The sequence below is a fragment of the Etheostoma cragini genome, chromosome 3, assembly GCF_013103735.1.
Source record: "Etheostoma cragini isolate CJK2018 chromosome 3, CSU_Ecrag_1.0, whole genome shotgun sequence".
Taxonomy (NCBI): domain Eukaryota; kingdom Metazoa; phylum Chordata; class Actinopteri; order Perciformes; family Percidae; genus Etheostoma; species Etheostoma cragini.
In genome coordinates, this window is record NC_048409.1 from 21,584,897 (window position 1) to 21,599,740 (window position 14,844).

General features: G+C 39.5%; 1 protein-coding gene across 2 annotated transcripts in view; it reads left to right on the forward strand.

The window, feature by feature from the left end:
• The window catches only part of lsamp (limbic system associated membrane protein), a 603,277-nt gene that overhangs the window by 194,140 nt on the left and 394,293 nt on the right, over positions 1-14,844 (forward strand). The gene's annotated exons all lie outside the window — the stretch shown is intronic.

Here is a 14,844-nt window from a genome sequence, read left to right on the forward strand (position 1 = left end):
ATGATTCATCTCCATCGCCAACTTTTTCCTCCGAACACAACGTTTGCTGCAACAACAGTATAACATAACTCAACATGGAGTTTAAGAAAAAAAGTTGTTATCTCTTCTCTCATGTCTAATTTTGTGATTAGATGTCAGCAGTAAGTAACGGGGCTCTCCAGTCTGTAAGTACTGCAGCTCTGAAAGGAACATTGCATGTAGCATATGCAACAGAAGCAGCACATTTGAACTTCATGAGTTAAATCAGTTTAAGTGAGAAAACCCTCTCAGGTCTTCAGGGTGAGTGCTGGAAACAGAAGCTCGTCACTTTAAAACCTCTTGTGGAACTTAAACACAGACTCCGTCCATCTCTCTACAAACTATCCAGATGACTGGATAAACTCGCTCATTCGCTAATGAGGTTACCTAACATGGGTTTTAAGTTTATTTGTGTATGTGTGGACATATACATGGATTTGTCTTTGAATCTTGAATTATATTATCATTATATTGTCAGAATGAAAGTAAACACCAACTAATAGTCTATTAAAAATCAAACACTCCCTCTCTGTTGGCTTGAAAAGCGTTTGGAAATAGTTAATTAGTGACGAACTAACAGCTCAGTTACAGTCAGTGAGATTACAGTGGTGAGACATTTCATAGCTGGTAAGAAATACCAACATGTCCAGAGAAATTGTCATTATCAGTGCAACAAAATACATTGGTTAAATTCTATGGAAAGTTTTAAAGGTCCAGCTGAAGTCTGATATTTAGCCAGACGTTGGTGATTTGATTAACTTACTAAGCAGACAGTTGGACAGTCGCAGGAGTGGATTCATTGTCGTTTTTGTTTTGATACCTTTTATTGCCATAGTTGTTCTTATTGTAAGTACCATAAATTCGGTGCTGCTGAGGAAAAGCTGTTTTTATTACAAGTCACACACACACGCGCACCCACAAACATCACAGAGTACACAGATGGTTGGTATGATGGAGTTCCTAAGGAGAATATGATTTATAGCTATGCCTCGGAGACACCAGGACCAGAACAGACCTGACTGAACTCGCTCGAAACATAAAGAACAGAATAAAATATCCTTAGTTAAGATTCCCACTTGTCAGACTAAATTATTTCTCAGTGAGTTGTGAGTTGTCACTTCACACATACAGTAAATAAACCGCCCTCTCCCACTTTTCACTAGACTCTAGTCGCATCACTTTTTTTACTTTGCGTTGTCCTCCATCACCTTATGTTATGGCTAATTATGTCATGTCGAGATTTGAAGCAATCTTTCTTTGGTTTCTACTTCTGCTGAAATCCTTTCCCTGCTGCCGGCACACATGACTGACAGTAATATGGTTAAATGTGGCTGAGCCATAGTTTCCCCTGAGGGGAGCGGTGATGCCCATCCCACTGTAGAGCTTCTTTTAAACTTGTCGTCTGCTCCGACTTCCATTGATTTGGATGTTGACCTTGTTTGCTGCTGGCTTTTCAAAGTGCAACCAATTAGCAGGAGAGAAAGACAGAGGATACAATTATGGAAAAAGTGTGCATAAATAACAGTGAGCATGAATATACTTTGACATGCTGACTGAGTGAACAGGCTTAGAAAACAGTAATTTGGCATTTGATGTAACTTTGAGCCTTCTTATTATTAAGTAGATAATCAGCTCAGCTACTTGTCTGTCCTGTCTGCTGTTCAGCATTGGTTTTAATCACAGCGCTAGATCACTGTCTTCCTCTAACAAGGCCAGCTGCTAAAGTATATATTACAATTTATTTTCACGGCTGTGTTTGGTTTCTCATTAATTTTCTCCACTACCATAAATAAATATAAAATAAATCTCTTTTCCTCCCCTTTGTTATTCTATGCACATTCTTACATTAGGTTGCTTCTCTATGTGAACAAGAAATAGTTTCAGTTTCTGGTTATCTGTGAGATCAGCATGCATTTGCACTTATTCTTATGTCCTTTTCCTCCTCCCCTGGCTGCAGCTATAAACAGATAACTTACTGTGAAGGTTCCGATTCAATGATTCTGACACATTTTGAGGATTCTTGGTGAGTTTGGACTCTTTGATATTATAAACATATAAAAGGAATGATGTATTCTTTTGTCATTCAAGGGAAGACGACGTCATCCTTTTATCAGTGGTGAAGACTGCGTGCTCAACTTCCTCTGTCTCTGTTGGTGGCTTTTAGATTATGACTAATGAGATTCAAGTTCATCTTGGTGTTTTCGTCTCTTGCTACTGGCAGAAACTATCACTATTTGTCGATAGCTGGAGAGGTCTGCACCTTTCTACAACCCATTCTGGATAATTAATTTTGGCTCAAAAACCAATTCTCTTCAGCTTTAAAACACGTTTAATTTATTCACATGACATCATTAGAGTGTCTTAGTCGGCGAACAGCACAGTGCTGGATGGGTTAGCTTTCTGTAACATCAAGTAAATAAATTACTGGATGATAGTTTCTTTATGTACAGTAAGAGTCAATACAAATCAGAGGTGAGACTATAATAGGATTACAGGATTATAGCTTTTTTTTGTTTGATTTAAGTGTTCACCCATTAAACCCATCCACACATACGGTTTCTATTAATCCTTCATTCAAACAGGTAATCCTGTTGAGGGAAACGCCTCTTATACTGATACTGTGTCATGCTGGTGGATTTCCATTTCACTGAATTTATTAGACCGAAGATTTAGGTATTTGTTGTGAATGAGGCTCTTTGTAGTAACCTGGTTTGTGTTGTTCACACAACACCAGTGAACCAAGTCATGAACAACACCTTTGGTTCACCTAAAGTTCACTGGAGTCGCGCTAAACGAGAGTCTGGAGCAGCTGCTCTCGGTAGTTAACCTTATGCACAACTGCACATGCACCATATGGAGGATTTTGGATTTACTCCCACTTGTGAAATCAAGTTAACTCATAGGCTTAATTTATCAATTATCAATAATCAAAACTGACCAGTGCACCTCCCCCCTAGCCTGGTGTCGTCATACTCAGATTCTAGTCTGAATATGAGTCTGATACTGCTCCATTGGGCTGTGATTATGGGGCGTGTTTTAACCAAACCAGGAAAAAAAATACCTCTGCAATCAATTGGATAGACCTACAACCAATCAGAGCAATGGCGTATGTGACATGTGTTGAACTTTGCCAAATCCCAAAGGACACAAAGCCTTTGCTGTCAACACTTCAATGTGCCATCACGGTTATGTCTGCAGAGAAAGACTTCTCCATCTCGAACACTTATCCCGTCACCATCGGCCTCATCAATATCCACCTCATGTACTGTGAGGAGACGGGCCCAGACTCATCGAATTCACGACAAAAGTACATTCCTCCCTCAAGTGAATGAATGTAAGCTAAACTTTTTCTTAGGGTACATGATATACCTATAGCATTTTTTTCTGATTATTGATTCCCCCATCATGTATGTATAGGTTCAGTCTGCCCCCATGCTCTCATCAATGCTGGACCCTTGTCACAAGGACCTGGGTTTTCCTGCACCAGCACAGAGACTGGCTGCTAACGTGAAACTGGTTGAACTTGGAGAGGCAGTGGAGAGGCAGTGGAGACCGGTAGGGGGGGCTATCCTACATGCTAGGGGAGACGAGGCTGTTGTCTGCCACAGGCGAGGGGAGCGCCCTCCCAGTCCTCTGCTATGGCACAACTCCTTGGGGACCACTATGCCACTCAATGCAAGGCTGGCATCGAAGCAGAACTTTCTGAGGGAGACTCCCCCACCCCTGGATTGCACCCCTAAAGACTGGTGGAAAGTCAACGGAATAAGGTTCCCCGGGCTGGCCTAGTTAGCGCGGAGCTACCTCTTCCTCCCGGCAACGTCAGTCCCTCTCAGATTGTGTGTTTTTCGGCAGCTGGACTGACAGTTACGAGGTTGCGTTCGCGTCTGACGCCAGATCATGTCAACATGCTTATCTTTCTCAACAAAAAACAGTAGACCGGTGCAGAAGTTGTACGTGAGATACTAGTTATTTTTATGAGGCTTTGTTAAGTAGCCTAATTAATTGTTAGGTAGGCCAATCTCTCTCACTCGCTTCCTCGATTCGGTGCTTTGGATAGTTTTGAGTTACATTTTGACAAAACCTGTCAAATACTTAGTTAGTTTTAAGTATTCTGCTTTTGGTCATGTTATTGTTTAACATGATTCTTTTTTTGTCTCTGTTTAAGATTGCTGGCTTGCAGCTGCAGGTTCTGCTGCTTTAGTTTAGCCTAAAAAAAGTCCAGATTAACTGCCACAACTTGATCTTCTTGTTATAAAGAGACATTACCAAACCAACACGCTGTATTTTTATTGCATTTTATTGCTTTTCTCAATGGTAAATCCAAATGTACGCCCTTGAGTTAACTCTTTGGTCCAAAAAGAAGGTTTTGTTTGCAAATCGGACATCACTAACTCTTGTGGCCAAACCAGGGAACGTAAGCCATGGGTTTCCAGTCTGTTGACCTGTTATTGAATACATGGGACTGTAATAACTGCATGTCTGTACATTAAATTATGTCCAGCAGCTGATGTTGGAGCTGTGGCTTTGTGGATGGATGACCTGACATAAATTAGTCACGATTGTGAACAAGCCTGTGTAAAAATTGCTGCAAATTCTATCGCAAAGCCGGACAGCTTGTTATGTTGATCAAACCAAATAGTCAGTTATGCCTCTTTTGCCTCTGCAAACATGCATCATTGGATTTTGTTTGGCGTTTACTGCCAGCTGTATGGGGTAGACAGACAGAGATGATCCCACAGTTCAGTCTGGATCTCCAGGACCAGTCCAGTTAGAGGACCGCCACTGGAACCGACACAGACAGGCGAGGTCCAGACAGAGTCAGTGGAGAACAGAGTCTGCTAACCAGCCGCTGTATCAATAGAACTACCAGAGACAGCTAATGCTCTACTCTGAGCAAAGGAGGAAGGGAAAAATGGTTGAGTCAGGCTGTCTGTCTGTCAGAGCGAATGGTCACAGACTGTCACATAAGAGTTGAAGTCTGTGTGTGGGTGCGCAAGTTAAAATGTGTCTGTTCTAGGCCTCCTACATCCAGTATTGGGGTCTCATCAGTTCAGATTGATGCTATCAAGCAGCTTAATGATGCCTTTCTGCTCCAACAGCAGCCTCCATGCTGAGAAACAGACAGATTAGCTGACAGACACACACACAGACACACACACACTTTTAGAGGGAATAGAAATGAGTTCAAAGTGATATTTCCATGAACTTTATGAGTGCGCTATTTTCGACATGGCTTTGGTTGTGCAGCATGCCTGCATTCAATTGCTCAGCTGGATCTCAGAATACAAGAATTTAACTTTGATATTTAACTGTAGACATAATTGCAACACAACAGAGAAGATGAATGAGGAAGAGAGCACAAGTTTGGACTGAACATTCACCTAGGCTTGATCCCGTAATGTTCTCAGTGACTATTTGTTTTTGATGTTGACTCATCATAAGAAGGGGAAACCTTTACATTTCTACACATCAAAAGAAACTATCAACAGACTGCTGAAGGTGTTTCTTCATTTCTGCAGTCAAACGTGAACTCTAACTCCCAGTGGGATCTCTTTTCATGAAAACAAAAGGCAAAGCTGATTTCATACTAAAGAGGAACGTAGGGCGTGTGTATGACAAAGTCTTCTGTAGAATCAGCCAGACTGTACTTCGCCAGAACAGCTGTTGTGTTTCAGTTACATTATGTAAATATGAATGTGTCGGTGTTGGGACACACATCAACCTCCACATGTAAACAGAGTTATTAGATTTCTCCACTGCAGTTTGGACGTAGTGCAACAGTATTGAGGTAATAATACAGACTGAAGAGAGGAATGGTTGTGTTTACTCATCCAGTGTGTTTGTAGTCAGATTTCAATTGGCTCTCTGACTGAAGGCAGTGGATAAAGAGAGCTTTGTTACAATATGTGTGTGGGAGTCAAAGTGTGTGTGGAGGCATGCATTTTATGTTTTTACTTACCTGTTTTACACTTTGCGTCTGTCCACATTTTTGTTTCCTCTTAAACTCATGAACTTGTGGGACATGCGTAGTAGGGCTCTAACAATACAACAAACTTTGCCTGCACGATTTGGGGAAAAATATATATCACGATTTTTTTATTTTTTATTGCTTAGATTTGAAATCACGATTCTCTGCCATGATTTATTTTTTTTCTCACAAAGTGTAAAGGTTACTTCACACGTGAACCATGACAAAACTAAACAAATTGGCAGTACCAAACATACAGTTTATTTTGCACCTGTAGCACATCGACAGAAGCCTGTAAACACAGAGGCTTCAACGAAGGGAAGGGAAATCATTGCAGTGCTTTAAAACCTATTTTATACAGTCTATAATTAATTATAATATTAATATGTGAATATTTAATATTCACAGAAGAAAGTAGTAGCAGAGAGGACATATGTACATCTGCAAGCATCTTCAGAAATCCTCCACGTGGTGTTATCTCTTTCACATGACGTGTTTTAGTTTGCCTTAGACAGCCAATCGCCGGCAACTTTAGGTCCTTAGTATCGACGTTTGGTGTCCAGACCTAGGCTGTATTCAGCATGCATTGATTGTTGCGTTCTAAAAGTCTAGTTGAGTCTCATGTCTCATCATACAGGTTACAGTCTTTGGTAAACAGTCGGTGTTTTATACGTCTTAGGCTGAAAGAGTTTTCCTAAGCTGTCACTGCACAGTCCTGTCTGATGTACAGGTGCTGTGCCTGCAGGAAGATCCAGTATATGTGATGATGGTAGTTGCTGATATGTTCTTGAACATAACAGAGAAGATACTTTGTCTCTGTAACACGCCTCAATGTGTTTTTTGAAAATATATTTTGACACATTATCAGGATATTTTGTTTCTGATGCAAAACCATTTTGATCAAAACCTGGTAAATTTTACTGCACAAGTAAAGTGATCTTCATGGTTTACGTACATGTACTCAGTCGTACTACTACCATACAATCTTTTAAATTGTGGACCAACATGAGAGCCAACCATCTGTTTGTATATTAAAATCAGGAGATCCAAATATGTTTGACGTAAAGAGCAGCTAAACCATCTTAAAAAAACATTCCAGGGGTCCAGTGGACTGCATTGGGATTTTAAATCCTGGAACAGTGTATACATCACCACACGACACCTTAGATGTCTTTTTAATCCGTCAGTTACAGCCGGAACCCTTTACCCAAGATGGATGAATGAGTTACACATAGTTTTATAAGATATCAAAGTGCATGCTGTATTATTTCTGACCTGCATAACCTCCTTCTAAATGTTATTTCTGGTAATTTAAGGTGATTTTAAAGGTACAGTACAGATCTCCATAACAGAGCACCAGGATCAGAAAAACAAGCTGACACACAGACAACAAGAGAGCTGCAGTTGGGCTGCCACTCCTCCTGTTATTCTAGAATTCTTAAATGTCATATTTTTGCAAGTTTTTTTCTCTCTCTCTCTCTCTCTCTCTCTCTCTCTCTCTACATACATATATAAATATATATTTTTTTAAGGCAATGCTGGAAGTGCCGGAAATCCACTAGAATTGCCATGAGCGGTCAAGATTCCAAACAAATCTCTAATTAATAAATAAATAAATAAATACCCAATTTCAATATTGAGGTGTGTATATGTGGGATATCTTAAAAAAAAAAAAAAAGCCTACGTGTTTCAATAACTCATATCAGGGCATAGTGAACCGTAGCTTAATTATTTCATACATTGATATCTCAATATGGTGGGGAAATTCATTCAACTTAACTCCTTACAACCAAATAAGAAAAGTATTTAATTTTTACATGTATAACTTAACCTAACCTGGTGCAGCCTCTGTTTTGGTGTCTGCTGTGGTGCTCAGTGCTGCTTGGATTGGCGCCGCTGCCCTTTTTTCCTCAATAACCTCCGCGCCCAGCTCCTCTGCCGGTTGCTGCATGAACTTCCTCCAGGCAATTTTTATGCTGGTGCACTCCTTTGAGAGGATGTGTGCAATGATTCCAGCCAATTCAAGGATGTATAAAGTTATATGAACACATAGACTGCCAGCGGCCATCTGCGTGTACCAGGCCTTTTACAGAGCGAGAGCCCGATGCTTGCTTTCTGATTCAGAACAGAGTCCATCCACGCCTTTCCCTTCAGCCCCATTCGTAATGCCCACACTTGCTAGTTACGTTTCTCTGACAGAGACTATGCTTCTTACTTAGCAACCAAGATGCATCTTCAACCACACAAAAGATTACAAACAATACAACAAAAATCCGAGCGGTCAATATGACCATGTAGGCTATGGCCAAAATAAGTAAAAGTGATTGTATATTTTCTTTGCCTTTTCTGTAATGTACATATATTAAAAAAATATTTTCATGCTTTTTCATTCAGCAAAGTGATTACACATACAGTCAATTTCAAAACGGCCAAAATGACAGTCATGGCCGTTCTAGTGTTAACTCTCCTGCCTTGCTATTACTCTGTGTACCACATATGAACTCCAAAAAAACCCTCTAGTTAATCATGTTTGAGCAGGTTTTACTTGGTGTCAGTGCAGTCACATGGGTTTGCTCTAAGCTGTGTGTGGGCTTGGTGAGCAGTTCTCGGATCTTCATCACACCCTCTGAACACAACATCAGGTTTCTTCCGTGATTCATTTGGTTTTTCACCAGACTGTGAAGCTCTGATTTTAAACAATGCAGATCACATCCAGGGCTGCTTGTATTTTGGACTGGTTAGTTGGACGGTTTAACATCCCACATATTCTTGAACCAGAGGTATAAAAGAATAGGGCATTTATGGGGGATGGACATAGTGAGACAGCAGACATTGTGTTGTCTTGTCTCTGATTTCCTCCAACAAATCCGCAGCTTCAATGCAACAGAGGAGCCTGAAGGCATCAACAAGCCTGTGTAGCTACAGTGCCTCAGGGAGGATTCTCTCAGACCAGTTAATGACCTCTTTGTCATGCACCTGCAGAGCTGTGTAGTCTCACACCTTTACATGACCAACCATTCAATTTCAGTTTGCATTAGCTCTATAATTTATGCTTCCATAAATTTGTATAGGTTTTCTCATCAACATTCATGGATTATATTTTGGAGGTGTTCATCATGTGCATTTACATGATGCCTACAGAAGTTATAGCTGCTTAGCCGCTATTGACCGTATTAATGAATGAATCCGCCCCCAGTTGGAGATCAGTGCATTCATCTCATTTGATTTTCATTTAGTCTCACTTCTGTTCCAGTCAGGTGGCTTCATGGATGCCTGTCTTAATGCTGTTTACATGTAGAGAGAACATTATTTAAAGGTATAGAAATTAATATGTTAGGGTAAAAGAAATGTAATGATCTTACTTTGGCCACATGCTTTTCCCATTTCCTGTGACTAATGTTTTAATAAACACAAAAGCAGGTAGACTATAAGAAATTGGTATTCAGTGAAATGCACTCATGAATCCAGCAGGAACCAATAACGCATGGCTGATTTTCCCATTTGTTAAGAAATATTTTAGCACGGAATCATTTGATACATAGAGAACATTTGTTTTTCTCATTTTCGTTTTACGAAGGTGTTCCCACCAGTGTTCACAAGGACTCCTTTGGGAGAACAAACATATCTTACTGAGTCCTTACTGTGGCAGTAATACAAGTTGTCTCATAATGTTTTGTGACTGACACAGTGAATTCAGACAGCAGTGTGTGTTTAATGGTGTTTCATACAGATCAGCAAACAATGAAACCGTTGGCTTCCTGTGTTCTTTTTTTGGAGGTACCTTAAAGTCGCAGTTAAAGCTCTAAAATTGAAGATTTTAAATGGCTGTTAAACATATGCCATACAGTGGATCTTTGTAAGAAACTGATACATTTTGAAGCAAAAAACATGTGAAACCTCAAAGTGATACCTTAATTTATGGTCTGCTCTCCTCTTTTTTTTTTTTGTCTTTCAGGTAAGAGTGGCGAGTAGACCCCTGCACTGTGTGTGTGTGTGAGTGAGTGAGTGAGTGAGTGAGTGCAGGGATGAGGACACCATCTCCTGACCTGTTCACTGGACTTGAAAAGAGACAGTAAGACTCTACATTTAGCCACACACAGAACATGTCTTAATATCACAGCCTTGATGAGGACAGTTTTGACTGTTGAGTCAGAGCACTGAGAATTGACTTTCATCATTTATATTTGCAGTCCAGAGCTGAGTGACAGGAAAGTGTTATATGCCCTATAATCCTTCAGTTGTTGTCAAACTGCTTTGAATTGCTGTGTGCTGGAGACATGCTGTGTTAAGGGGTAGAAGTTGATACTTTACATTTATATTTCTGACAGAGTGGCTGCCTCTTCTGAGGTGATCACATGCCGTGGAGACACAAAGCCCGAGAAAGGAGAATCTCTCTCTCTCTCACTGTTTTGTTTTTTGTCTCTTTGGGCGATGGGTTACTAGATTGATAAAGCATAGTGTCACAACTTTATCCGTGGCAGTACTGTGTCAATGCACAGACGAAGTACGTATTGATCTTTTCTTATATTTGTGTTGGTCAGATTGACATCTTGACAGTCCATTTTGATGTGCTGTTTTGTGTGTGTCTGCAGTCCATGCATCTGACTCAAGCTGCTCCGAAGCACTGACACGCCCTGTTTAGTTTATCAGCTTTACCATTTAACTGGAAGGATCGATGGTCATGTAGACAGGCAATTTGATGGTGGTAGTTGCAGTCAGTTTCTAAATTTGCTGTAGTTTCAACATGCAGCTGTTTTGAGTCCTCAGCTTCCCCTCGTCATTAATATACTTTTCTATCATAATGGATCATCAATAGGATAAGACTGTAAAAACTAATCATTTCATTATATGTGATATATATATATTTTTTTTTACTGCTGCAAAAAATACTGGAACAGAATGTGACAGTAGCTCATCTATATACACGTGTATGTTATTACAATGTGAAGCCAGGCTATGTCTCACATGTGTCTAGTTATGGTGAAGCAATAGCAACATCTCAGACTCATTTATATTTAATCAAATAGCAGAGTGTTTAACACAGCCACATATTCTCCACAGAGCAGTTGTGTTTCAGGCTCTGCAGATTTACAGTTCTGTAACTTAACAACAAGATATTTTTGCTTAATTGATTCTTAAACTCTGTACTTGTACAGAGACATTGCTGGTCTTATAATAATCTGATTATAAGTCACATCATATCACTTCTGTTACATTTATCCACTGTATGCGGTCATTACATCCAATAACTTTTCCACAACTTTTCTTATTTAATGACACTCAGAGCTGCTGCAGCCATCTGAACAGTTTTGTAATCATACAATTGATGTCTTACTTTAACAGCTACTTCATTCAAAGACGACAATCTTTCTAGATAAAAGCTTGTTGAAGATTAAAATAGATACTCAGATCATTTTTATAGCATTGCGCACATCAAATGGGATTGTGTTTTTTTGAAGAGGAGTAAAGTTAGACTCTCTCCCAGTCTTTCTACAATCATATCAGTATTGTTACATGACTTTTTATGGCTTTTTAAACATGAAATAAAACAAATTAAAGGTAAATTAAGGTACAACAACCTGATAGAATGCCAGAGTTCATCAACATAAACACATCACATCATGTCAATGTGTGTGTGTGTGTGTGTGTGTGTTTGTGCGCGAGAGAAACACATCTGCTCTTCAGTTCAAGTGCAGAAGCACCTGCAGAAGGATTTTAATGGCATTCTGCCAGATGCGTGTGTGTGTGTGTGTGTGTGTGTGTGTGTGTGTTTCAGTACGAGTATGCGACCACTATCTGCAGATACTTGAAGTCCATCCATTTCACTACTGTTGTTTATGGTATATACCTACTTGCTACGTACACATTATAATTAATTAGACCTTCCGTGGCATCTCTGGCTGTGTGCATTATGTGTCTGTCATATCTCAATGATATGTGTGTGTGTGCTCTGTAATGGATAATTTATTCCACACAGCAGAAAGAGATTTCATGCTCCTTGGATTTGTTGAGAGATATTTAAAGAGAGCAGAGCATCATCAGTCAAACCTACTATAAATATTGTAAATATTGTATTGTTCTGTGTGGTTGTTGAAGAGTTGAAAGACCAACAGAGATGGCATTAAATAGACATTGTTTAGAATGATAAAATAATCAATGTGGCCTTCGCTAAGTTTAATTTCCAAGTCTTAAGTAAAAAAGGTCAAACACTGCAGATTATTGTGGGTTTGTTTGCTGAACCATAGACCTACACTGATGACTGATTGTCAGCAATGACACATCCATCACAGTGTGTCTAATGTGTTATGACATACATCAGTGGAATATTGAAGCAATGTCAATGGCGGTCAAAGCAGCTATTTGCTAACATGATGTACCACTGCTAACTCCAGTGATGTTGTTGTTTTACAGTAATGGATTATCTGTGTCACATAATGAACTGAGCAACTTTTCAATATCAGCTGAATGACAAACATGTTGCTGCTGAGACTGTGTATCATTAGCTGGTATGGTCCATGGATAGTGGCAAGTATGAGTGGAGCTCAGTAGATTGATTGATGTAGTCTCTGCGTAGACAAGTCTTTATACGAGCTGTCAATCCACAACCTGACTTTCATCTGTCCGTTTCTGGAGCCTCTGTGCTGTCAAGCCTTTCACACACACTTTCATCCAAGAGGGGATTCAGCAGTCTGATACATAGCAAATGAGTGACAGTTAGGAAATGTACTGTAATAATAATATTAGCAGTCAGTCCACAGCCTGACACTAACTTCTACGCTCTGCAGCCTCTCTCTCCTCTTCATGTTTAAATCTGCAATAAGAAAACCATCACATCCATTACACATACAGTCCAGTGAACACACACACACACACACATGCACACACACACACATGCACACCGACATGCAGGCACACACACACACACACACACCCCTACACCTCTGCAGCTTTCTCAAACACATTTACACATCACATCCACTCACATGGGCTTTAGCTATGGGAATACAGTTGCTAAATTAGCATAATAAATTGATATCACACACTTCATCCAGCCTGAACAGCCTCAGAGCTCCAAAGCTCCAACCAACCCTTCATCTTTAATGTGCCCCCAGCTATTAGTATTATTAGCATGGCTGACCAGTCTTAGCTCAACGTGATTCATCATGGTAGTTTTTTAGACCCTGATGGAATTAATAACTATAGCTGGAAACCATTTTACACTGGCAAGTAGCATATGTGTTTATATTGGCCTTGGCAAAAAATAATTTGGTATCATAAAATGTTTTTTTTTGCATTTTCTATTATAATTTGCTTGCCGCTGGTATTAAGTTGTGGCAGATGGTTAACACACTGAGGGTTGATGGAAAACCCTCTGTAGGATCAGCCCCGCTCTTCTACCTCCATGAAGCAAATTAAAATTTAAGTCAACAGCTGGTGAACGTGTTTCCAAAGCAAATACCTACCACTGTTGTAATGACCACAGTTGTCTGATACATTTAAAGACTTCTTGCTAATGCTAATTGACTTGTATTTTATTATTTACAGTGTGAACTGCATTATCTGCCTAGATGGATAAATGTTATCTGGAGAAATTGGGTATCACAGTAGAAAGCCAGTATTGTCTAAATAAGAAGTTAAGTTGAGATGTAAGGAGGTTACTAATGTTAATGTATTAACAAAGGTATCATGCTGGTAAGGGAATCAAAAATTTGCGTAGAGGAAAACATGTACCAAAATCTGAATTTTTTAACAAAACCAGGTGCCTCAGTAATCATCTCTGTCTGAGGCAAAAGTAGCCTCTTTTTCTTGGCGTCATGCTTGTGATAAAACTATTATGATATCAATGATTGTATAGCTTTACAATATTTGTTTGATAGCTGAGTTTCAATTTTTCATTTAAAAAAGTTATGTGGTCCAAAATACAGACAGTTCATGTCCTAAGGCATGTCAAACATCCATAAATGCTCAAAACTGAGTCTAGGGTTATTGAAATGCAAAATAAATTTAATTTAATGGTATGCCAAATCTTTCTGCACTGGTATGGAAGCCCAACGGCACCAACTGTTTTTTGGACAACACAGGTATGTATGTTATCTGTCTGTTATCAGAAAAGTCAACACAGAGAGAACCCAGTCCAATAAAGGCCAAATCCACTATGAAAGGATCCTTTTGTTAGTTTGATAGTTTTCTCAGGAAGGTCATTGATCGATATAAGAGTACATTTTAGCTTCTACTTGATTTTGAAAGGTCAAGATGTATTGTATTGCTCCTTGTACATGGTGTATCTTGACAGCTCTGCTTTGTTAACCCTTTTGATTGTGTGAGAGGGCAATTACTGGAGAACCAAGTTATTTGGGCTTCACTCTATCTCATTCCCAGAGAAGGCACTCAGTCATTACACAGACTGAGATGTACACCCATCTGTCAGTGAATCGATGCTGGCCATGGTCTCTGTCGATCATCCACTCTGTCCAGCTCCAATAACATTTCTGCTTCTATAAAATAAAGCTGTATAAATATTATAACAATACACAAACTAATCCTTCACTTCAACAAAGTCATTGCACAATATTTAGGGACTCAAATACTGATCTTACTGTATTTCAATTTGTGACTTGTTTTAGGAGTCAGATTGAGGTTAGTACATAGGGGTGGGATCAAGATTAAAGGGTTACTGCTGTTTTTTTTCCAACCTGGACCTTATTTCCCTATGTTTTGAGTGTAAGTGACTGATAGGAACAACAATCTTTGAAATTGGTCCAGTATTAAGCGTAATTGCTGTAACGTTCGTTACGTAGGTAACGTCAGATTATATGAGTATAGGCGTAGCCCTCTAAGGGCTACGCTATTGGGTTTAT